Genomic DNA, 23,443 nt, shown 5'->3' on the forward strand with positions numbered 1-23,443 from the left:
AATGGTAACGAAATAATCCAACATGATACCACAAGAAATGAGGCACAAGTATCTCGAGAAAATTTATAAAGAAGCCGGAGATGAACTAGATCAAATCTACACTGACGGGTCATCTAATCCTGTCAATGGCAGGGCTGGTGCAGCATACACGGTAATCAAGGATAATACTTTCCAACGCAGAAATGAAGAAAAAGCACGTATTGAGAACTATGCCTCTTCAACGCAAGCAGAGCTAACTGCCATTGTTATGGCGTTAAGGTTTCTTGAACGAACACTAATGGTGCAGTGATTTGCACCGATTCAAAAGCAGCACTGCAAAGCCTAAGTAAAAATCAGGCAGAAAATCTTGCAATAGTCGCTGAAATTAAGAGAGCTGTGAGAATACTTACCAATCAGGGAAGAGTCATCAAGTTTCTGTGGGTCCCCTCCCATGTTGGGGGATCCCCTCCCATGTTGGGGGGATCCCCTCCCATGTTGGGGGATCCCCTCCCATGTTGGGGGGATCCCCTCCCATGTTGGGGGGATCCCCTCCCATGTGGGGATCCCCTCCCATGTTGGGGGGATCCCCTGCCATGTTGGGGGATCCCCTCCCATGTTGGGGGATCCCCTCCCATGTTGGGGGGATCCCCTCCCATGTTGGGGGGATTCCCTCCCATGTTGGGGGGATCCCCTCCCATGTTGGGGGATCCCCTCCCATGTTGGGGGATCCCCTCCCATGTTGGGGGGATCCCCTCCCATGTTGGGGGGATCCCCTCCCATGTTGGGGGGATCCCCTCCCATGTTGGGGGATCCCCTCCCATGTTGGGGGGATCCCCTCCCATGTTGGGGGATTCCCTCCCTTGTTGGGGGGATCCCCTCCCATGTTGGGGGGATCCCCTCCCATGTTGGGTGGATCTCCTCCCATGTTGTGGGGATCCCCTCCCATGTTGGGGTGATCCCCTCCCATGTTGGGGGGATCCCCTCCCATGTTGTGGGGATCCTCTCCCATGTTGGGGGGATCCCCTCCCATGTTGCGGGGATCCCCTCCCATGTTGGGGGATCCCCTCCCATGTTGGGGGATCCTCTCCCATGTTGGGGATCCCCTCCCATGTTGGAATATGTGGGAATGAATGAGCAGATGTGCTGGCTGCTGAAGGAGATCGTATTGAATACTTCATACCCAAGACTCTACTACAAATTAGAGGTATTGTCAGGCAACATCACCGTGACAAGGTAACTGAGGAAAGGAGGATAGAAGCACAAACCAGTGAATCTGTACGATGGTACAACATGGTTGCAGCTGCCAATCACAGTCCTTATGGACGAAGAGGAGGAGGACGCGGGAGAGAATCGGTAATAGCGAGAATCCGTCTTGGACACAAATGTCCATGGAGATATGGAATGGAAACAACAGTTGATCAGCGAAGTTGCAGAATCTGTGGTGAGAGTGACGGACATCGCCTTGACCACTATCTACGTGAATGTGAACACCTGCGAGACATCAGAAATATGTGTAGAGTAATAAACCCCACATTGTTTGAGTTAGGAAAACACTATTTGTCAAATATTGATACTGTTCCTAAAAGATTCCCCCATTTTGCACCCGCAAGATTTTTAGGGTTGAAAGATGTTAATCTTCTTGTTTGAGGAGCTGTTTGTTACGGACCCGAGCCCAGCGTCCGAGCACGGAGCAGTGACGACCACGCCATCTGTGGGTCAGCTCCCGAAACCCCCTCCAAATGGACAGCGCCATCTAGTGAGGACAGGATATACCGGCCACAGGGGCTGGTTTCCCATCCTGATCTGCTCATAACACAGCCGCTGCTGACCTCTGGTGAGGTGACGCTTAGACAGCAACGCCATCTATGGAGTGGATAGGTGGGCGTTTGTGTCTAAGCCTGTAAGTGAGGTGCCCTAGAGTGTCATCAGTACTAATGACGTGTCTGACTACAGAGTCGACCTGGGACTGCTGTAATGGACGTTGGATCAGTCTACCCAAGGCAGCCGTAGAACCTCCACGCATTTGCTGCTGAAGCTGTGAGTCACCCCCCCCCATCCCCCCCGGATGAACACTGTTGTGTTAGCCTGCCTGTGAGGTGGCAGAACCAGGGATTGTCGTACCCGGGGCTGACTGGTGGAGAAGACTAGCCACTGGGGTGTTGTGGTGAGAAGAGTGATCTGTGAAATCACACGAGGCTCCTGCCTAGGGCTCGCAACCCTAGTATCGGTCGTGGAGTGACCTAACCAGCGGAACTGATTGGAACCTGCCAGCTACAGGCTGGATTTGTGGTTGAAGGCCTCCACAACGGTGGCCTAACCAGTGGAACTGATTGGAACCTGCCAGCTACAGGCTGGATTTATGGTTGAAGGCCTCCACGACGGTGCCCCCAGTGGAACTGTGATTTGGCTGGCCTGTGGCCAGGGTAGACTCGAGAGAATCGAAGGATTCAACGTGAGGCCACAAGAAGAGGACCAGGGCTACCCCTCTCGAGCACCGTGGAACATTCCTGCGTCTTCAGAGGAAGACTATTCTGTATATTATAGTGTTTATACCCCCCCCCCGTGTGACTGTTTATATATTTATTTATGGTGGTGGTGTAATTATATATTTAAGTTTAGTGCCTTTGTCTCCCTTCCCCTTTAATTTACTTGTGTTACGGAACGCACCCCTTGAAAACCACTACTAACTTGGGGCCGGATACCCAAACTCTATTAACATCAGAGAAAGAACCCAGTTGCGACCCAATAGGGCCGTAACACTGTTCACTTGAGACAGTTAAGCAAGTCCCAGCTGTGTCTGGGTACAAGTGACAGGATGAACAACCCAGCGGGTTTTCTTCCTATTGGGGAGTGTTGCACATGCTTCTATGGCGGTATGTTCACTCACAGGATGAGTGGCACTGCCCAATACAGTCACTATGGCGGTGTGTCCACTCACAGGATAAGTGACGCTGCCCAATACTGTCACTATGGCAGTGTGTCCACTCACAGGATGAGTGGCGCTGCCCAATACAGTCACTATGGCGGTGTGTCCACTCACAGGATGAGTGACGCTGCCCAATACTGTCACTATGGCGGTGTGTCCACTCACAGGATGAGTGGCGCTGCCCAATACAGTCACTATGGCGGTGTGTCCACTCACAGGATGAGTGACGCTGCCCAATACTGTCACTATGGCGGTGTGTCCACTCACAGGATGAGTGGCGCTGCCCAATACAGTCACTATGGCGGTGTGCCCACTCACAGGATGAGTGACGCTGCCAATACTGTCACTATGGCGGTGTGTCCACTCACAGGATGAGTGACGCTGCCCAATACTGTCACTATGGCGGTGTGTCCACTCACAGGATGAGTGATGCTGCCCAATACTGTCACTATGGCGGTGTGTCCACTCACAGGATGAGTGGCGCTGCCCAATACAGTCACTATGGCGGTGTGTCCACTCACAGGATGAGTGACGCTGCCCAATACTGTCACTATGGCGGTGTGTCCACTCACAGGATGAGTGACGCTGCCCAATACAGTCACTATGGCGGTGTGTCCACTCACAGGATGAGTGGCGCTGCCCAATACTGTCACTATGGCGGTGTGTCCACTCACAGGATGAGTGACGCTGCCCAATACTGTCACTATGGCGGTGTGTCCACTCACAGGATGAGTGACGCTGCCCAATACAGTCACTATGGCGGTGTGTCCACTCACAGGATGAGTGACGCTGCCCAATACTGTCACTATGGCGGTGTGTCCACTCACAGGATGAGTGACGCTGCCCAATACAGTCACTATGGCGGTGTGTCCACACAGGATGAGTGGCGCTGCCCAATACAGTCACTATGGCGGTGTGTCCACTCACAGGATGAGTGACGCTGCCCAATACAGTCACTATGGCGGTGTGTCCACTCACAGGATGAGTGACGCTGCCCAATAAACTCGCCCTTCGGGTCAAAATTAAAAAAAAAAAGTTAAGAATGCAAAAATTATGAGGAGAATTAAAACAGATGAAGATAGTAGGAGGCTACAAGATGACCTAGACAGACTGAATGAATGGTCCAACAAATGGCTGCTAAAGTTCAACCCGAGGAAATGCAAGGTAATGCAACTAGGCAGTGGAAACAGGAGGCCAGACACAGGATACCGAATGGGAGATGAATTACTCCATGAAACGAACAGAAAGATCTAGGAGTTGATATCACACCAAACCTGTCTCCTGAAGCCTACATAAAAAGAATAACGTCTGCGGCACATCCGAGGCTGGCTAACATCAGAACAGCCTTCAGGAACCTGTGTAAGGAATCATTCAGAATCTTGTACACCACATATGTAAGACCAATCCTAGAGTATGCGGCCCCAGCATGGAGCCCGTACCTTGTCAAGCACAAGACGAAGCTGGAAAAAGTTCAGAGGTATGCCACTAGACTAGTCCCAGAACTAAGAGGCATGAGTTACGAGGAAAGGCTGCGGGAAATGCACCTTACGACACTGGAAGACAGAAGAGTAAGGGGAGACATGATCACTACCTACAAAATCCTCAGGGGAATCGACCGGATAGACAAGGATAAACTATTCAACACTGGTGGTACACGAACAAGGGGACACAGGTGGAGACTGAGTACCCATATGAGCCACATGTGGGTACGTTAGGAGACGACATGTGATGGTATCCATAGGAAATTAATTTCAAATCTGTTTTCTTTCAGTTGTTCAGTCAGTTGATTGACAGTTGAGAGGCGGGACCAAAGAGCCAGAGCTCAACCCCCGCAAGCACAACTAGGTGAGTACACACAGGAAACAAAGATGCCAAAAAAACACATTAGAAAGTTGTCTTTCGCAAACAGAGTGGTAGACGGTTGGAACAAGTTGGGTGAGAAGGTGGTGGAGGCCAAGACCGTCAGTAGTTTCCAAGTGTTATATGACAAAGAGTGCTGGGAAGACGGGACACCACGAGCGTAGCTCCCATCCTGTAACTACACTTAGGGAATTATACACACACACACACACACACTTTTTTCCTTTTATTCACTTTTATTCATGAAGCCACAATGCAACCACTTGGGGTGGACGGTGTCGCTTCGTGCAGGTCGGCGCTCAATCTCCGACTGTCCAAGTGGTTGGGCACCATTCCTTCCCTCCGTCCCATCCCAAATCCTTATCCTGACCCCTTGCCAGTGATATATAATGGTAATGGCTTGGCGCTTTCCCCAGACGATTGCCCCCGCAGCCTCCCGAGGCCGCATCACCGTGTAGAGCGGCCACCAGAGCCTCTTATTGGACGCCCCCGTCAAATGTCCGTTATATTAATCATGTTTATTGCTGCATACTCTGTGTTGGCCCGGGTGAGTGTGTATAGGGGGACCAAGAGCTCCCTGGATGGCTCTTGGGTGTCCCTGTAAGGCTCTTGGGTGTCCCTGTAAGGCTCTTGGGTGTCCCTGTAAGGCTCTTGGGTGTCCCTACGACATAAACGGTGGACCAGGCCAAACACAACGTCCCTATAGTGTCGTCCGGTTGTCCTCGAGCGCAGGAAGTGGAGTACTAGGACGTCGCCCGCGGTGATCTTGGTGAGGAGCCTGTCCTCGTGGGGGCGGGTCTTGCCCCCCATGGCCAGCAGGGAGCGCTGCCCCCAAGGGCTCCCTTGGTACATAATGTATGAACCAGTCACACAACCCCACACAATCATAACTATAAAATAAATAAAAAGAATGAGAGAAAACTTCTCATATACAAGAGCCAACGGGTTATAACACACATAGTTGCGTGTGGTCAGCCCCAAAATGGCGTCGTCTTTGTCAATGTCGCACCTCGCGAAGGGCGCGAATATCAGGGACATAATGTCCCTGAAGTTCACTACATCCCTTTTCCAGGGGTAGCTGGCCATCAAGGTAAAGGTCTTGCCTTGGACTATATAGCTATGATAGCCAAGTAAAACAACATCCACCACCACAGCCAAGATGTGGATGGCACACCGGCAGCCGTAAACATTTGAAAAGTTCCCCACACGGGAGCGGAGGAACTCCGCAACTTTCTCCCTGCTCTCCTGTCTACCTTTCTCTTCATCTTCATCATCTTCTGCATCAGTCATTAACGTCCTCAAAAAATACCAGTTTGCGCCTGTCTCAGCACCGCGCACCACCACAAGACAGACTACACAACCTACCAGGAACCCGACAAAGGTGCCATGGGCGGGTGATTCAGTCCGCCTGTTGTGGGTGTCGTCGTCATAGCCCACGGAGACGTGGTGTTACTCACAGTAAGTCTACAGGTCGTCCGATGGTCTCTCACCTGTGCTCTGATCCACACACACAAACTCCTTCCTCATGATCAAGGAGCCACTGATGGCTGCGGTCATTCCCAAACACAATATAATGCCCCATTGATGGGCCAGTAACACACTGGAAGACACCGGGCCCGAGGCTCGCTACCGCCAGAAACACTTGGGCATATCGCCCAATACGTCTTTGGTCTACTTGAAGATATCGCCTAACTTCTTGATCCGTTCTGCCATCTTAAGAACGGTTGGGCAAGCTTCTCAGGAATATCTGAGACCCGCTGCTACGATAACCGATAATAAGGACACGTTTGGAACCCTCACTTACATATATATCATACATATATAAATATTTAGTTAGGTGGGAATTAGAGGGAGATAGACATGGACTTGTCTATCGATAGACTTGGTTAAAGAGATGTTGACAATAGACTTCCATCATGGACCATTATCTCATCATGTTCTGGGGTGTGGTTTGGTCATTATATCTTCAGCCCCGTTATTGTGACTCATTGTTACCATACTCATAAACTTGTTCCCTTCAGCCATTTGAAGGGAAGGTGGTGAAGGGTAGGGAAGGTAGTGAAGAGTAGGGTAGGTGGTGAAGGGTAGGGAAGGTGGTGAAGGGTAGGGTAGGTGGTGAAGGGTAGGGAAGGTGGTGATGGGTAGGGTAGGTGGTGATGGGTAGGGAAGGTGGTGAAGGGTAGGGTAGGTGGTGAAGGGTAGGGTAGGTGGTGAAGGGTAGGGTAGGTGGTGATGGGTAGGGTAGGTGATGAAGGGTAGGGAAGGTGGTGAAGGGTAGGGAAGGTGGTGAAGGGTAGGGAAGGTGGTGAAGGGTAGGGAAGGTGGTGAAGGGTAGGGAAGGTGGTGAAGGGTAGGGTAGGTGGTGATGGGTAGGGTAGGTGGTGAAGGGTAGGGTAGGTGGTGAAGGGTAGGGTAGGTGGTGAAGGGTAGGGTAGGTGGTGAAGGGTAGGGTAGGTGGTGATGGGTAGGGTAAGTGGTGAAGGGTAGGGAAGGTGGTGATGGGTAGGGTAGGTGGTGATGGGTAGGGTAGGTGGTGAAAGGTAGGGTAGGTGGTGAAGGGTAGGGTAGGTGGTGAAGGGTAGGGTATGTGGTGATGGGTAGGGTAGGTGGTGAAGGGTAGGGAAGGTGGTGAAGGGTAGGGAAGGTGGTGAAGGGTAGGGAAGGTGGTGAAGGGTAGGGAAGGTGGTGAAGGGTAGGGTAGGTGGTGATGGGTAGGGTAGGTGGTGAAGGGTAGGGTAGGTGGTGAAGGGTAGGGTAGGTGGTGAAGGGTAGGGCAGGTGGTGATGGGTAGGGTAGGTGGTGAAGGGTAGGGAAGGTGGTGAAGGGTAGGGAAGGTGGTGAAGGGTAGAGTAGGTGGTGAAGGGTAGGGAAGGTGGTGAAGGGTAGGGAAGGTGGTGAAGGGCAGGGAAGGTGGTGAAGGGTAGTGAAGGTGGTGAAGAGTAGTGAAGGTGGTGAAGGGTAGGGAAGATGGTGAAGGGCAGGGAAGGTGGTGAAGGGTAGTGAAGGTGGTGAAGAGTAGGGAAGGTGGTGAAGGGTAGGGAAGGTGGTGAAGGGTAGGGAAGGTGGTGAAGGGTAGGGAAGGTGGTGAAGGGTAGGGAAGGTGGTGAAGGGTAGTGAAGGGTAGTGAAGGTGGTGAAGGGTAGGCAAGGTGGTGAAGGGTAGTGAAGGTGGTGAAGAGTAGTGAAGGTGGTGAAGGGTAGAGTAGGTGGTGAAGGGTAGGGAAGGAGGTGAAGGGCAGGGAAGGTGGTGAAGGGTAGTGAAGGTGGTGAAGAGTAGTGAAGGTGGTGAAGGGTAGGGAAGGTGGTGAAGGGCAGGGAAGGTGGTGAAGGGTAGTGAAGGTGGTGAAGAGTAGGGAAGGTGGTGAAGGGTAGGGAAGGTGGTGAAGGGTAGTGAAGGTGGTGAAGGGTAGGGAAGGTAGGGAAGGTGGTGAAGGGTAGTGAAGGTGGTGAAGGGTAGGCAAGGTGGTGAAGGGTAGGGAAGGTGGTGAAGGGTAGTGAAGGTGGTGAAGGGTAGAGTAGGTGGTGAAGGGTAGGGAACGTGGTGAAGGGTAGGGAACGTGGTGAAGGGTAGGGAAGGTGGTGAAGAGTAGTGAAGGTGGTGAAGGGTAGGGAAGGTGGTGAAGGGTAGTGAAGGTGGTGAAGGGTAGTGAAGGTGGTGAAGGGTAGGGAAGGTGGTGAAGGGTAGGGAAGGTGGTGAAGGGTAGAGAAGGTGGTGAAGGGTAGAGTAGGTGGTGAAGGGTAGGGAAGGTGGTGAAGGGTAGAGTAGGTGGTGAAGGGTAGAGTAGGTGGTGAAGGGTAGGGTAGGTGGTGAAGGGTAGTGAAGGTGGTGAAGGGTAGGGAAGGTGGTGAAGGGTAGGGAAGGTGGTGAAGGGTAGTGAAGGTGGTGAAGGGTAGGGAAGGTGGTGAAGGGTAGAGTAGGTGGTTAAGGGTAGGGAAGGTGGTGAAGGGTAGTGAAGGTGGTGAAGGGTAGAGTAGGTGGTGAAGGGTAGGGAAGGTGGTGAAGGGTAGTGAAGGTGGTGAAGGGCAGGGAAGGTGGTGAAGGGTAGAGTAGGTGGTGAAGGGTAGGGAAGGTGGTGAAGGGTAGGGAAGGTGGTGAAGGGTAGAGTAGGTGGTGAAGGGTAGGGAAGGTGGTAAAGGGTAGGGAAGGTGGTGAAGGGTAGTGAAGGCGGTGAAGGGTAGAGTAGGTGGTAAAGGGTAGGGAAGGTGGTGAAGGGTAGGGAAGGTGGTGAAGGGTAGAGTAGGTGGTGAAGGGTAGGGAAGGTGGTGAAGGGTAGGGCAGGTGGTGAAGGGTAGTGAAGGTGGTGATGGGTAGGGAAGGTGGTGAAGGGTAGGGAAGGTGGTGAAGGGCAGGGAAGGTGGTGAAGGGTAGTGAAGGTGATGAAGGGTAGTGAAGGTGGTGAAGGGTAGGGTAGGTGGTGAAGGGTAGGGAAGGTGGTGAAGGGTAGGGAAGGTGATGAAGGGTAGTGAAGGTGGTGAAGGGTAGTGAAGGTGGTGAAGGGTAGGGTAGGTGGTGAAGGGTAGTGAAGGTGGTGATGGGTAGGGAAGGTGGTGAAGGGTAGGGTAGGTGGTGAAGGGTAGGGAAGGTGGTGAAGGGTAGGGAAGGTGGTGAAGGGTAGGGAAAGTGGTGAAGGGTAGGGAAGGTGGTGAAGGGTAGGGAAGGTGGTGAAGGGTAGGGAAGGTGGTGAAGGGTAGGGAAGGTGGTGAAGGGTAGTGAAGGTGGTGAAGGGTAGGGTAGGTGGTGAAGGGTAGGGAAGGTGGTGAAGGGTAGGGAAGGTGGTGAAGGGTAGTGAAGGTGGTGAAGGGTAGGGAAGGTGGTGAAGGGTAGTGAAGGTGGTGATGGGTAGGGAAGGTGGTGAAGGGTAGGGAAGGTGGTGATGGGTAGGGTAGGTGGTGAAGAGTAGGGAAGGTGGTGAAGGGTAGGGAAGGTGGTGAAGGGTAGGGTAGGTGGTGAAGGGTAGGGAAGGTGATGAAGGGTAGTGAAGGTGGTGAAGGGTAGTGAAGGTGGTGAAGGGTAGGGAAGGTGGTGAAGGGTAGGGAAGGTGGTGATGGGTAGGGTAGGTGGTGAAGGGTAGGGAAGGTGGTGAAGGGTAGGGAAGGTGGTGAAGGGTAGTGAAGGTGGTGAAGGGTAGGGTAGGTGGTGAAGGGTAGTGAAGGTGGTGAAGGGTAGGGTAGGTGGTGAAGGGTAGTGAAGGTGGTGATGGGTAGGGAAGGTGGTGAAGGGTAGGGTAGGTGGTGGTGGTGAAGGGTAGGGAAGGTGATGAAGGGTAGTGAAGGTGGTGAAGGGTAGGGTAGGTGGTGAAGGGTAGGGTAGGTGGTGAAGGGTAGGGAAGGTGATGAAGGGTAGGGAAGGTGGTGAAGGGTAGTGAAGGTGGTGAAGGGTAGGGAAGGTGATGAAGGGTAGTGAAGGTGGTGAAGGGTAGGGAAGGTGGTGAAGGGTAGTGAAGGTGGTGAAGGGTAGTGAAGGTGGTGAAGGGTAGGGAAGGTGATGAAGGGTAGTGAAGGTGGTGAAGGGTAGGGAAGGTGATGAAGGGTAGTGAAGGTGGTGAAGGGTAGGGAAGGTGATGAAGGGTAGTGAAGGTGGTGAAGGGTAGTGAAGGTGGTGAAGGGTAGGGAAGGTGATGAAGGGTAGTGAAGGTGGTGAAGGGTAGGGAAGGTGATGAAGGGTAGTGAAGGTGATGAAGGGTAGTGAAGGTGGTGAAGGGTAGTGAAGGTGGTGAAGGGTAGTGAAGGTGGTGAAGGGTAGGGAAGGTGATGAAGGGTAGTGAAGGTGGTGAAGGATAGTGAAGGTGGTGAAGGGTAGGGAAGGTGATGAAGGGTAGGGAAGGTGGTGAAGGGTAGTGAAGGTGCTGAAGGGTAGTGAAGGTGATGAAGGGTAGTGAAGGTGGTGAATGGTAGGGAAGGTGATGAAGGGTAGTGAAGGTGGTGAAGGGTTGGGAAGGTGATGAAGGGTAGTGAAGGTGATGAAGGGTAGTGAAGGTGGTGAAGGGTAGTGAAGGTGGTGAAGGGTAGTGAAGGTGGTGAAGGGTAGGGAAGGTGATGAAGGGTAGTGAAAGTGGTGAAGGATAGTGAAGGTGGTGAAGGGTAGTGAAGGTGGTGAAGGGTAGGGAAGGTGGTGATGGGTAGGGAAGGTGGTGAAGGGTAGGGAAGGTGGTGAAGGGTAGGGAAGGTGGTGAAGGGTTGGGAAGGTGGTGAAGGGTAGGGAAGGTGGTGAAGGGTAGGGAAGGTGGTGAAGGGTAGTGAAGGTGGTGAAGGGTAGGGAAGGTGATGAAGGGTAGTGAAGGTGGTGAAGGGTAGGGAAGGTGATGAAGGGTAGTGAAGGTGGTGAAGGGTAGGGAAGGTGATGAAGGGTAGTGAAGGTGGTGAAGGATAGTGAAGGTGGTGAAGGGTAGTGAAGGTGGTGAAGGGTAGTGAAGGTGGTGAAGGGTAGGGTAGGTGGTGATGGGTAGGGAAGGTGGTGAAGGGTAGGGAAGGTGGTGAAGGGTAGTGAAGGTGGTGAAGGGTAGGGAAGGTGGTGAAGGGTAGGGTAGGTGGTGAAGGGTAGGGAAGGTGGTGAAGGGTAGTGAAGGTGGTGAAGGGTAGTGAAGGTGGTGAAGGGTAGGGAAGGTGGTGAAGGGTAGGGAAGGTGGTGAAGGGTAGTGAAGGTGGTGATGGGTAGGGAAGGTGGTGAAGGGTAGGGAAGGTGGTGAAGGGTAGGGAAGGTGATGAAGGGTAGGGAAGGTGATGAAGGGTAGGGAAGGTGGTGAAGGGTAGTGAAGGTGGTGAAGGGTAGGGAAGGTGGTGAAGGGTAGGGAAGGTGGTGAAGGATAGGGAAGGTGTTGAAGGGTAGGGAAGGTGGTGAAGGGTAGGGTAGGTGGTGAAGGGTAGGGAAGGTGGTGAAGGGTAGTGAAGGTGGTGAAGGGTAGTGAAGGTGGTGAAGGGTAGTGAAGGTGGTGAAGGGTAGGGAAGGTGGTGAAGGGTAGGGTAGGTGGTGAAGGGTAGGGAAGGTGTTGAAGGGTAGTGAAGGTGGTGAAGGGCAGGGAAGGTGGTGAAGGGCAGGGAAGGTGGTGAAGGGCAGGGAAGGTGGTGAAGGGTAGAGTAGGTGGTGAAGGGTAGGGAAGGTGGTGAAGGGCAGGGAAGGTAGTGAAGGGAAGGGAAGGTGGTGAAGGGCAGGGTAGGTGGTGAAGGGCAGGGAAGGTGGTGAAGGACAGGGAAGGTGGTGAAGGGCAAGGAAGGTGGTGAAGGGTAGGGAAGGTGGTGAAGGGCAGGGAAGGTAGTGAAGGGAAGGGAAGGTGGTGAAGGGCAGGGAAGGTGGTGAAGGGCAGGGAAGGTGGTGAAGGGTAGGGCAGGTGGTGAAGGGCAGGGAAGGTAGTGAAGGGAAGGGAAGGTGGTGAAGGGCAGGGAAGGTGGTGAAGGGCAGGGAAGGTGGTGAAGGGCAGGGAAGGTGGTGAAGAGTAGTGAAGGTGGTGAAGGGTAGGGAAGGTAGTGAAGGGCAGGGAAGGTGGTGAAGGGTAGGGAAGGTGGTGAAGGGCAGGGAAGGTGGTGAAGGGTAGGGAAGGTGGTGAAGGGTAGGGAAATTGGTGAAGGGCAGGGAAGGTGGTGAACGGTAGAGTAGGTGGTGAAGGGTGGGGAAGGTGGTGAAGGGTAGGGTAGGTGGTGAAGGGTAGGTTAGGTAGTGAAGGGTAGGGAAGGTAGTGAAGGGTAGGGTAGGTGGTGAAGGGTAGGGAAGGTGGTGAAGGGTAGGGAAGGTGGTGAAGGGTAGGGAAGGTGGTGAAGGGTAGAGTAGGTGGTGAAGGGCAGGGGAGGTGGTGAAGGGTAGGGAAGGTGGTGAAGGGCAGGGAAGGTGGTGAAGGGTAGGGTAGGTGGTGAAGGGTAGGGTAGGGGGTGAAGGGTAGGGAAGGTGGTGAAGGGCAGGGAAGGTGGTGAAGGGCAGGGAAGGTGGTGAAGGGCAGGGAAGGTGGTGAAGGGTAGAGTAGGTAGTGAAGGGTAGGGAAGGTGGTGAAGGGTAGGGTAGGTGGTGAAGGGTAGGGAAGGTGGTGAAGGGTAGTGAAGGTGGTGAAGGGTAGGGAAGGTGTTGAAGGGTAGGGAAGGTGGTGAAGGGTAGGGAAGGTGGTGAAGGGTAGGGTAGGTGGTGAAGGGTAGGTTAGGTAGTGAAGGGTAGGGAATGTAGTGAAGGGGTAGGGTAGGTGGTGAAGGGTAGGGAAGGTGGTGAAGGGTAGGGAAGGTGGTGAAGGGTAGGGAAGGTGGTGAAGGGTAGAGTAGGTGGTGAAGGGTAGGGGAGGTGGTGAAGGGTAGGGAAGGTGGTGAAGGGCAGGGAAGGTGGTGAAGCGTAGGGTAGGTGGTGATGGGTAGGGTAGGGGGTGAAGGGTAGGGTAGGTGGTGAAGGGTAGGGTAGGTGGTGAAGGGTAGTGAAGGGTAGGGTAGGTGGTGAAGGGTAGGGTAAGGGGTGAAGGGTAGGGAAGGTGGTGAAGTATACACACAACTATAGTGACCCCAGACAACACCAATAGTGACCCCAGAAAACACCAATAGTGACCCCAGACAACTAAAGTGACCCCAGACAACACCAATAGTGACCCCAGAAAACACCAATAGTGACCCCATTCAACTATAGTGACCCCAGACAACTATAGTGACCCCAGACAACACCTATAGTGACCCCAGACAACACCAATAGTGACCCCAGACAACATTTATAGTGACCCCAGACAACACCTATAGTGACCCCAGACAACACCTATAGTGACCCCAGACAACACCAATAGTAACCCCAGACAACACCAATAGTGACCCCAGACAACACCTATAGTGACCCCAGACAACACCAATAGTGACCCCAGACAACACCTATAGTGACCCCAGACAACACCTATAGTGACCCCAGACAACACCAATAGTGACCCCAGACAACACCTATAGTGACCCCAGACAACTATAGTGACCCCAGACAACACCTATAGTGACCCCAGACAACACCAATAGTGACCCCAGACAACACCAATAGTGACCCCAGACAGCACCTATAGTGACCCCAGACAACACCAATAGTGACCGCAGACAACTATAGTGACCCCAGACAACACCTATAGTGACCCCAGACAGCACCGGTAGTGACCCCAGACAACACCTATAGTGACCCCAGACAACACCAATAGTGACCCCAGACAACACCAATAGTGACCCCAGACAACACCAATTGTGACCCCAGACAACACCAATAGTGACCCCAGACATCTATAGTGACCCCAGACAACACCTATAGTGACCCCAGACAACACCAATAGTGACCCCAGACAACACCAATAGTGACCCCAGACAACATCTATAGTGACCCCAGACAACACCAATAGTGACCCCAGACAACACCTATAGTGACCCCAGACAACACCAATAGTGATCCCAGACAACACCAATAGTGACCCCAGACAACACCAATAGTGACCCCAGACAACACCAATAGTGACCCCAGACAACACCAATAGTGATCCCAGACAACACCAATAGTGACCCCAGACAACACCAATAGTGACCCCAGACAACACCAATAGTGATCCCAGACAACACCAATAGTGACCCCAGACAACACCAATAGTGACCCCAGACAACACCAATAGTGATCCCAGACAACTATAGTGACCCCAGGCAACACCAATAGTGACCCCAGACAACAGCTATAGTGACCCCAGACAACTATAGTGACCCCAGACAACACCAATAGTGACCCCAGACAACACCTATAGTGACCCCAGACAACACCAATAGTGACCCCAGACAACACCAATAGTGACCCCAGACAACACCAAGAGTGACCCCAGACAACACCTATAGTGACCCCAGACAACACCTATAGTGACCCCAGACAACACCAATAGTGACCCCAGACAACACCAATAGTGACCCCAGACAACACCAATAGTGACCCCAGACAACACCAATAGTGACCCCAGACAACACCAATAGTGACCCCAGACAACTATAGTGACCCCAGACAACACCAAGAGTGACCCCAGACAACACCAATAGTGACCCCAGACAACACCAATAGTGACCCCAGACAACACCAATAGTGACCCCAGACAACACCTATAGTGACCTCAGACAACACCAATAGTGACCCCAGACAACTATAGTGACCCCAGACAACACCAATATTGACCCCAGACAACACCAATAGTGACCCCAGACAACTATAGTGACCCCAGACAACATCTATAGTGACCCCAGACAACACCAATAGTGACCCCAGACAACTATAGTGACCCCAGACAACATCTATAGTGACCCCAGGCAACACCAATAGTGACCCCAGACAACACCAATAGTGACCCCAGACAACACCAATAGTGACCCCAGACAACTATAGTGACCCCAGACAACACCAATAGTGACCCCAGACAACACCAATAGTGACCCCAGACAACACCAATAGTGACCCCAGACAACACCAATAGTGACCCCAGACAACACCAATAGTGACCCCAGACAACTATAGTGACCCCAGACAACAATAATGACCCCAAACAGCTATAGTGACCCCAGACAACACCTATAGTGACCCCAGACAACACCAATAGTGACCCCAGACAACTATAGTGACCCCAGACAACTATAGTGACCCCAGACAACATTATTAGTGACCCCAGACATCAAAAATAGTGACCCCAGACAACACCAATAGTGACCCCAGACAACATCTATAGTGACCCCAGACAACACCTTTAGTGACCCCAGACAACACCTATAGTGACCCCAGACAACACCTATAGTGACCCCAGACAACACCAATAGTGACCCCAGACAACACCAATAGTGACCCCAGACAACTATAGTGACCCCAGTCAACACCTATAGTGACCCCAGACAACACCTATAGTGACCCCAGACACCTATAGTGACCCCAGACAACACCAATAGTGACCCCAGACAACACCAATAGTGACCCCAAACATCTATAGTGACCCCAGACAACTCCTATAGTGACCCCAGACAACAACAATAGTGACCCCAGACAACACCAATAGTGACCCCAGACAACACCAATAGTGACCCCAGACAACACCAATGGTGACCACAGACAACATCAATAGTGACCCCAGACAACACCAATAGTGATCCCAGACAACTAAAGTGACCCCAGACAACACCAATAGTGACCCCAGACAACAGCTATAGTGACCCCAGACAACTATAGTTGTCGTGACGCTGAACCCCGGTTCATTCCGAACACAGCGATTACACAACACATAACACCTTGCCTCAGCAACCGTTACTACCACCGTGTACTCCTACACACACCAGACCCTTGAGGCGTACCACTAGGTTTGTACTGGAACACAATGAATGAACATATGGAAGGTATTTAAAGGCCGTCGGGTTTTGTCATTTAATTACAAAGAATAGACTCTGACAAATAAATACATATTAACATACTCTATTAGGTCAATACACTTCCAATACCCATAGACCACCTGACCTCCGCGATCACCACCCACACTCGTAACTTCCGCCTAAGTCCCTAATACGGAATGATTACTACAACGCTCCACACCCGGTTAGTCTGACATTCAATACTCACATACTGCAGACTTAACTTGGTCACTAAGATCACAACAGGCTCTCGCATAGCTGTCTGCTACACTTCGCTGCTGCCACAAACGGAGACCTTGGAGGACTTGCTAGTTCCACTTCCACAACCAGACTGCCTCCAGTCAGCCATGGCCTCAAACATTTCACCACGCCTCTCAAGGAAGGTATAATCCGATTAACCTTATCCCTAGAGCGGTAATCTTGTTCCTAGAAGCCTGACGAAGAATAATTCCTCTTTCCAGGAATTATTAATTTGGCTAAACAGCTTCGGTCTTAATCCATTGACCTTTCTTAGATATGTGATCCATAGTCTGTCTACTTACATGTACTTTCAATCATCATTCGTTAAGTGTTGTAGTAATGATCCTCTAGCTAATAATTCCTACTAACTTGTGGATTACAACACCACTCCCCTCCTTAAACACGCATATGTCCCCATATGCATCATTGCAATGGTTCCATTAGTGCAAGGACCTGGAGGATGCACCCACCATATGTGTATAACTAAAAAATCATCCAATAAGTTCATCATACACAGAATGAAATAAATTAAACTTTCCCCGACATAACTCACAACACTTCTACAACATATACATTATATTCACATCATAGCACAGGTAAAATAGTCTGTAATAATTTTTCCCATCTCCAACAATGCACATATACCTAAACTGCTGACATATAATTACATACAAACATAACCATAAAATTACATTGACCAGAATGCTGGCACTTAAACAGAAATGACACTAGTCATTAATATATACACACACATATATATCTAAGGTTCTTCATCCTTAGTAATAAGTTAATAATAATTTAACATCTTGCCCTGTACTGCTGACATAAGGGCTTACAATAATCACACAATGTTTCACTGGCCTCCTCCACAATTGGCAGCATCACTTCTCTTGTCTTCGTGTCCCATGGTTGCTAGGTCATAGATCCTCCATGACCCAGACAAAACCCAGGCTGTCCAGCCTGGTGAATGTTGTCAATGTCCCATCGTTGCTCTGAGGTAACGTGATCCTGGCCTCCAGAGCAACGGAGATTCCTACCCCAGGGTCATGTTCCCTTGGGTCTGTGCTGACGTCTCGTTCCAGGGCACCAATCCCAGAACGCTGTAGATCCCTCACAGCTCTCTGGTCTAGGCCCATCCGCCCAGAGTGTGTCCACCTGTATTCACACCTTCCCGACAGCTGTACCTGCAAAATATTCCCTCGGAGCCCCCTGGCTCAATCCCATTATCACATAACCCCCTCGGCTCCTTACTCTCTCCCCGTATATAGCCTGAGCGCAGCTGCAAAACCATTGCAGCTGGCCCTTATCCCTGCTTTGATGTCAGGGGGCGAATTTCGCCTATAACGTCACGTTGGCTTCACTTCCTCCCCCTTTTTTTTCTAGAATTACTGAGTGTAGCCTCATAGCTTCCCTTCTACTCTACCTGAAGCTCTGTGACATGATCCCGGGGGACCTTCTCAAGCCTAACACTCAGTAATGGTGCCGATGAGGTAATATACAGTATATACATACACATACATTATCACAATAAATACCTCATTAAAATAATTTCACACTTATGTCACTAAAACATCATACTGCCACTGGCTCGCCTCTAGCGAGATTCCTGTAACAACTTAATAAGAAATTAGCATATCTACTTCGCTCGTCCACTGCAACCACCAACACCTGAAATTTTGAAATTCTACATTATAATCTTATCCATAAGACTTACCCACTCCGACACACCATCACCTCTGGTCAACCCAACCACTGATGACCTCATTATAACACCACACTCCATACCAGGCGTCCAAACGCCACAACACTACACCACCCACTACACATGCTACTCTACACCACTCTCTACACACTACCCCACACTCTACAAAAACTACCATGCCCATGCACCACTACACACCACACTCTACACACTACCCCACACTCTACAAAAACTACCATGCCCATGCACCACTACACACCACACTCTACACACTACCCCACACACTACAAAAACTACCATGCCCATGCACCACTACACACCACACTCTACACACTACCCCACACTCTACAAAAACTACCATGGCCATGCACTACTCTACAGTACATACTATGCTCCTTCTGTGTTCATGACCCCACGAGAGCGGGTCGGATAGCGATGTGTCACCGTCGCCTGTGGACCTTGTCCTCGGTCCTGCGAAGGCTGCTCTGTGTTATCTACCCTTGATTGCCAACTCCTCGTACCCCTACCTATGTTCTCAGCCGCTGGTGTGCTCTCCCCTGGCACACTCCCCGTAGGGTATGGCTCCTCACTTACCTGACCGGTCAGTGTATAGACGCGGTCTGGGTGACAGGAGAACACATGCCCTGTGTTTAGCACCTTAACCTTCACTTCAGCATTCTTTTTGCTAATTACCCGACATGGCCCCACAAACTTGGGTGCCAACTTACCTTCTGCCTGAGCGTGCATCTGCTTCACGAATACCCTATCACCTTCATTGATCACCTTTGCTTGGACCTTGTTCCGCGCATTATAATATGCCTCTGCTACCTCTGTCGACTTTCTTAAATGTAGTTTCACCAAGTCAAATGCCTTGGTTGCTCGCCTACAGACAACACTTTTGAAGTCTAACGCATAGCATGGCGGTTGCTTGCTTGTGAACGTCGTGAACGGAAGTCGGGGATCGAACCCATGCAACAAAAAATGCGGGGTTTCTCCCACCGACCTATTGAACGCCGTGTTGAGCGCCGACTCCACCATCGACAAACTCTGATCCCATGCAAGCACATCATCTGCAGCCAAATGCCGCAGAATACTGATTACTTCAGCATTGTGTCTTTCAACCAAACCATTCGCCGATGGTCGATATGCCAGCACTGGAGTATGTTTGAATTGATACACACTCGCGATGCTTTGAAATACTTGATTGATAAACTCTGACCCTTGGTCTGACACAACTTGTTGAGGAGCCCCAAACCTGGTTAACACACTTTCCACCATGGCCTGGGTCACATCCTCTGCCGACTTAGAACGGAGTGCACTCACCACAGTGAACCGTGTGAGTGCATCCACTGCTACAAATATGTACCTCGCCCCTGAATGAGCTTGTGGTAGCGGCCCAATGAGATCTATGTGTACTCTCTCGAAGGGAGTACTCACCTCCGGCCACCTACGCAAAGGTTCCGCCCCCAACCTATGTGCCTTGTACCTCAGACAACTGTCACTTATCAGTTATCCACACTACTGTTTCCACCCCATAGGGGACCTTTCCCTGCCGCACAACGTGGCCACTCCACTTGGCCACTCACTGGCCCACACAACTTCCCTTCCTCACTCCAATATCCACCGTCCTGAACACAACCCGACGTCTACCAATTCCCGAACATTCCCTCACCAACTAAACCAGTAACACACTTCCTTCATCTCTCAAAGTGTTCCAAACCTGTTTGCGCTGCCACCAAATATGTCGTGACGCTGAACCCCGGTTCATTCCGAACACAGCGATTACACAACACATAACACCTTGCCTCAGCAACCGTTACTACCACCGTGTACTCCTACACACACCAGACCCTTGAGGCGTACCACTAGGTTTGTACTGGAACACAATGAATGAACATATGGAAGGTATTTAAAGGCCGTCGGGTTTTGTTATTTAATTACAAAGAATAGACTCTGACAAATAAATACATATTAACATACTCTATTAGGTCAATACACTTCCAATACCCATAGACCACCTGACCTCCGCGATCACCACCCACACTCGTAACTTCCGCCTAAGTCCCTAATACGGAATGATTACTACAACGCTCCACACCCGGTTAGTCTTACATTCAATACTCACATACTGCAGACTTAACTTGGTCACTAAGATCACAACAGGCTCTAGCATAGCTGTCTGCTACACTTCGCTGCTGCCACAAACGGAGACCTTGGAGGACTTGCTAGTTCCACTTCCACAACCAGACTGCCTCCAGTCAGCCATGGCCTCAAACATTTCACCACGCCTCTCAAGGAAGGTATAATCCGATTAACCTTATCCCTAGAGCGGTAATCTTGTTCCTAGAAGCCTGACGAAGAATAATTCCTCTTTCCAGGAATTATTAATTTGGCTAAACAGCTTCGGTCTTAATCCATTGACCTTTCTTAGATATGTGATCCATAGTCTGTCTACTTACATGTACTTTCAATCATCATTCGTTAAGTGTTGTAGTAATGATCCTCTAGCTAATAATTCCTACTAACTTGTGGATTACAACATAGTGACCCCAGACAACACCAATAGTGACCCCAGACAACACCTATAGTGACCCCAGACAACACCAATAGTGACCCCAGACAACACCAATAGTGACCCCAGACAACACCAATAGTGACCCCAGACAACACCAATAGTGACCCCAGACAACTATAGTGACCCCAGACAACACCAATAGTGACCCCAAACAACACCAATAGTGACCCCAGACAACACCTATAGTGACCCCAGACAACACCAATAGTGACCCCAGACAACACTAATAGTGACCCCAGACAACTATAGTGACCCCAGACAACACCAATAATGACCCCAGACAACACCAATAGTGACCCCAGACAACTATAGTGACCCCAGACAACACCAATAGTGACCCCAGACAACACCAATAGTGACCCCAGACAGCACCAATAGTGACCCCAGACAACACCAATATTCAACCCAAACAACTTTATCATTGTGTTCATTGCTGTCTTCTTTTATGTGCTAGCCATATGCTGTATTGTGCCTACTAATTTTTATCAACTACCATTCAAGCTGTCATTGCAATCAATCTGAGCTACCTATGTGCTTTAATATACCTATAATTTTCTCTCATCTTTTTTTTTTTTCTTGCCTTGTAACTCTTATCATTTTTTTATAAATTTTTCAGGTATTTACCTACTTATAATTTTCTTAGATTAAGGACCTGCCCGAAACGCTGCGCGTGCTAGTGGCTTTACAAGATTGTATATTGACACCAGTAACTCCATCTATCATCATACTATCATGCAAGAGGAGCCACACATCTATGGATCATCCAATAAAATCAGCAGACTTCTAGATGTTACTACTGCTCGGCTTAGACTCGGTTACAAGTATCTCTGGGAATTCTCATTATCTGCTGATGTAGACCTGACCAAATGTAAACTGTGTCAACAAAATTATTCGCACACCCTCCGTCACTATGTGATGGAGTGCGAAAGATATGTGAATTTAGAGACAATTCTATAACCAATGTTCCAGCGATGTGTCAATATTTCATTCAAAATGATCTGCTACCAGAAATTTTAACCAAATATCCTCAGTTTGCTAACTGTAGGTAGTAACTAAGTGATTGTAACCTATCCACCGCTGCCCACTGGATGGGGGGCGGTGTGCAGGACAAACATATCAATTGTGACACTAGCTGTCCACATATGTTAGTTGCTTAATTTAGAACCAGTACTTGAGGTCGATCTCGAACCCATTGTTGATGTGACGACTTATATTGAATTTTGAAACTAGCTCATCAAGATTGTAACTTGCTTAGCTAAATGAATTGTGGAGTTCAGTCCCTGAGCCCATTATGTGCCTCTGTAACCCTTTCCACTACCGCCCACAAGATGGGTATGGGGTGCATAATAAATGAACTAAACTAAAACTATATTATGTATCCTCACAATCCCAATGTACCTTCTTGTATATATAAATAAATAAATAAATAAATAAATACCTCGCCCTGCCCTGGTGACGCTCTATTACTCCCTCATCTATCTATATCTCAACTATGGTATTTGTGCTTGGGGTTCTACTACCCAAAATCACTTACGTCCTCTAATTACTCAACACAAAGCTGCTATTAGGACAATATCTAACTCTGGCCCCAGACAGCACTTGGTACCCTTATTCAAATCTCTGAATATGTTAGATATTAAGTCCCTGCACATTCTCTCAAGTTTAAAACTCTGAATTGTAATGTCAATCCTGACCTTAAAAGCTTCTTAGAAGGTTGTAACAGAACCCATGAGCATCACACCAGATCAAATACCTATTTGATATTCCAAGAGTACGACTTAATAAAACCAGAAATGCTTTACAAATCAAGGGACCCAGAATGTGGAATGACCTTTCCAATCATGTCAAAGGCTGTACCTCTCTCAACCAGTTTATGAACACTGTTTTTCCCCAAAACGGTGGGTTTTCTGAGTGGAAGAGAAAACGTATGTCTGTAAGCTGACTTTAACCGCCCCAAGCTGCGCGCGCAACGAACCGAGGTTATATAAACCCGGATGCAGACTGCGTGGCCCCTCTTCCCGACAAGCCAGCAGCTGCTCTCTTACAAAACGCTGCTCATTGCTGCTCAGCGAGTCGTAAACACAGAAGTTTAACCTGCTCAACTGTTCCCCCAGCATGGACCCTACACCAGTTCCTATCGACAACGACTCGGAGCGACCCGTCAGGGGCGGCCTGCCCTTCTCAACATTTAAGGTAGTGTTTATGTTGTTGGCACGCCGGACCAGTGTTTGTGTTGTAGGCGCGCCGGACCAGTGTTTGTGTTGTTGGCACGCTGGACCAGTGTTTGTGTTGTTGGCGCGCCGGACCAGTGTTTGTGTTGTTGGCGTGCCGGACCAGTGTTTGTGTTGTTGGCGCGCCGGACCAGTGTTTGTGTTGTTGGCGCGCCGGACCAGTGTTTGTGTCTGTGTTGGCGCGCGCGCCCCTGAAGCACGCCTGTTGGTTCAGCCTTGGTGACCAAATGCAGGTGCAGTGGACCTAGAGGGGGAGGTGACCCTCGGTGTTATGGGGCACTGGGTTTTCTCCAGTAGGTGGCTGTTATTTGAAGCACAATCGGGAGGAGGCCTGTCCACCCCCCACCCCTACCTCCCCCATCTGCTCAGCCCTGTACCTTAAGCTCCCTCACCCAGTCGACGTGAGGTCTACTGCTTGGGCGACTTCTGTTGTGCCGTTAATTATTATTTATGTTCTTTATACCAGTGCTTCTTTACAGTCTGACTGTTAGTCATGGCGTGCTTCCTCACGCTACAATATTTACTGTAATTTTACCTTTGCTTTCGCCCCATGCCTATGTTTATATATTGGGTATTGCTGTTATTGTT

The 23,443-nt window shown here is 50.3% G+C and overlaps 1 protein-coding gene across 11 annotated transcripts in view; it reads left to right on the plus strand.

Annotated features, from left to right (window-relative positions):
* LOC138373308 (uncharacterized) overlaps positions 1 to 21,996 on the plus strand; it is a 56,474-nt gene extending 34,478 nt beyond the window's left edge. For 5 of the 11 annotated variants that reach the window (XR_011231148.1, XR_011231149.1, XR_011231152.1 and 2 more), the window contains one exon: positions 21,268 to 21,992. The gene's annotated coding sequence lies outside the window, so the exon portion shown is untranslated. Of the gene's footprint in view, positions 1 to 21,267 lie in introns of all 11 variants that reach the window. The other 6 variants (XM_069339515.1, XM_069339510.1, XM_069339509.1 and 3 more) reach the window with 4 other exon arrangements.
* The last annotated feature ends 1,447 nt before the right edge of the window (positions 21,997 to 23,443 follow it).

Source organism: Procambarus clarkii, chromosome 5 (assembly GCF_040958095.1).
Source record: "Procambarus clarkii isolate CNS0578487 chromosome 5, FALCON_Pclarkii_2.0, whole genome shotgun sequence".
NCBI classification, from domain to species: domain Eukaryota; kingdom Metazoa; phylum Arthropoda; class Malacostraca; order Decapoda; family Cambaridae; genus Procambarus; species Procambarus clarkii.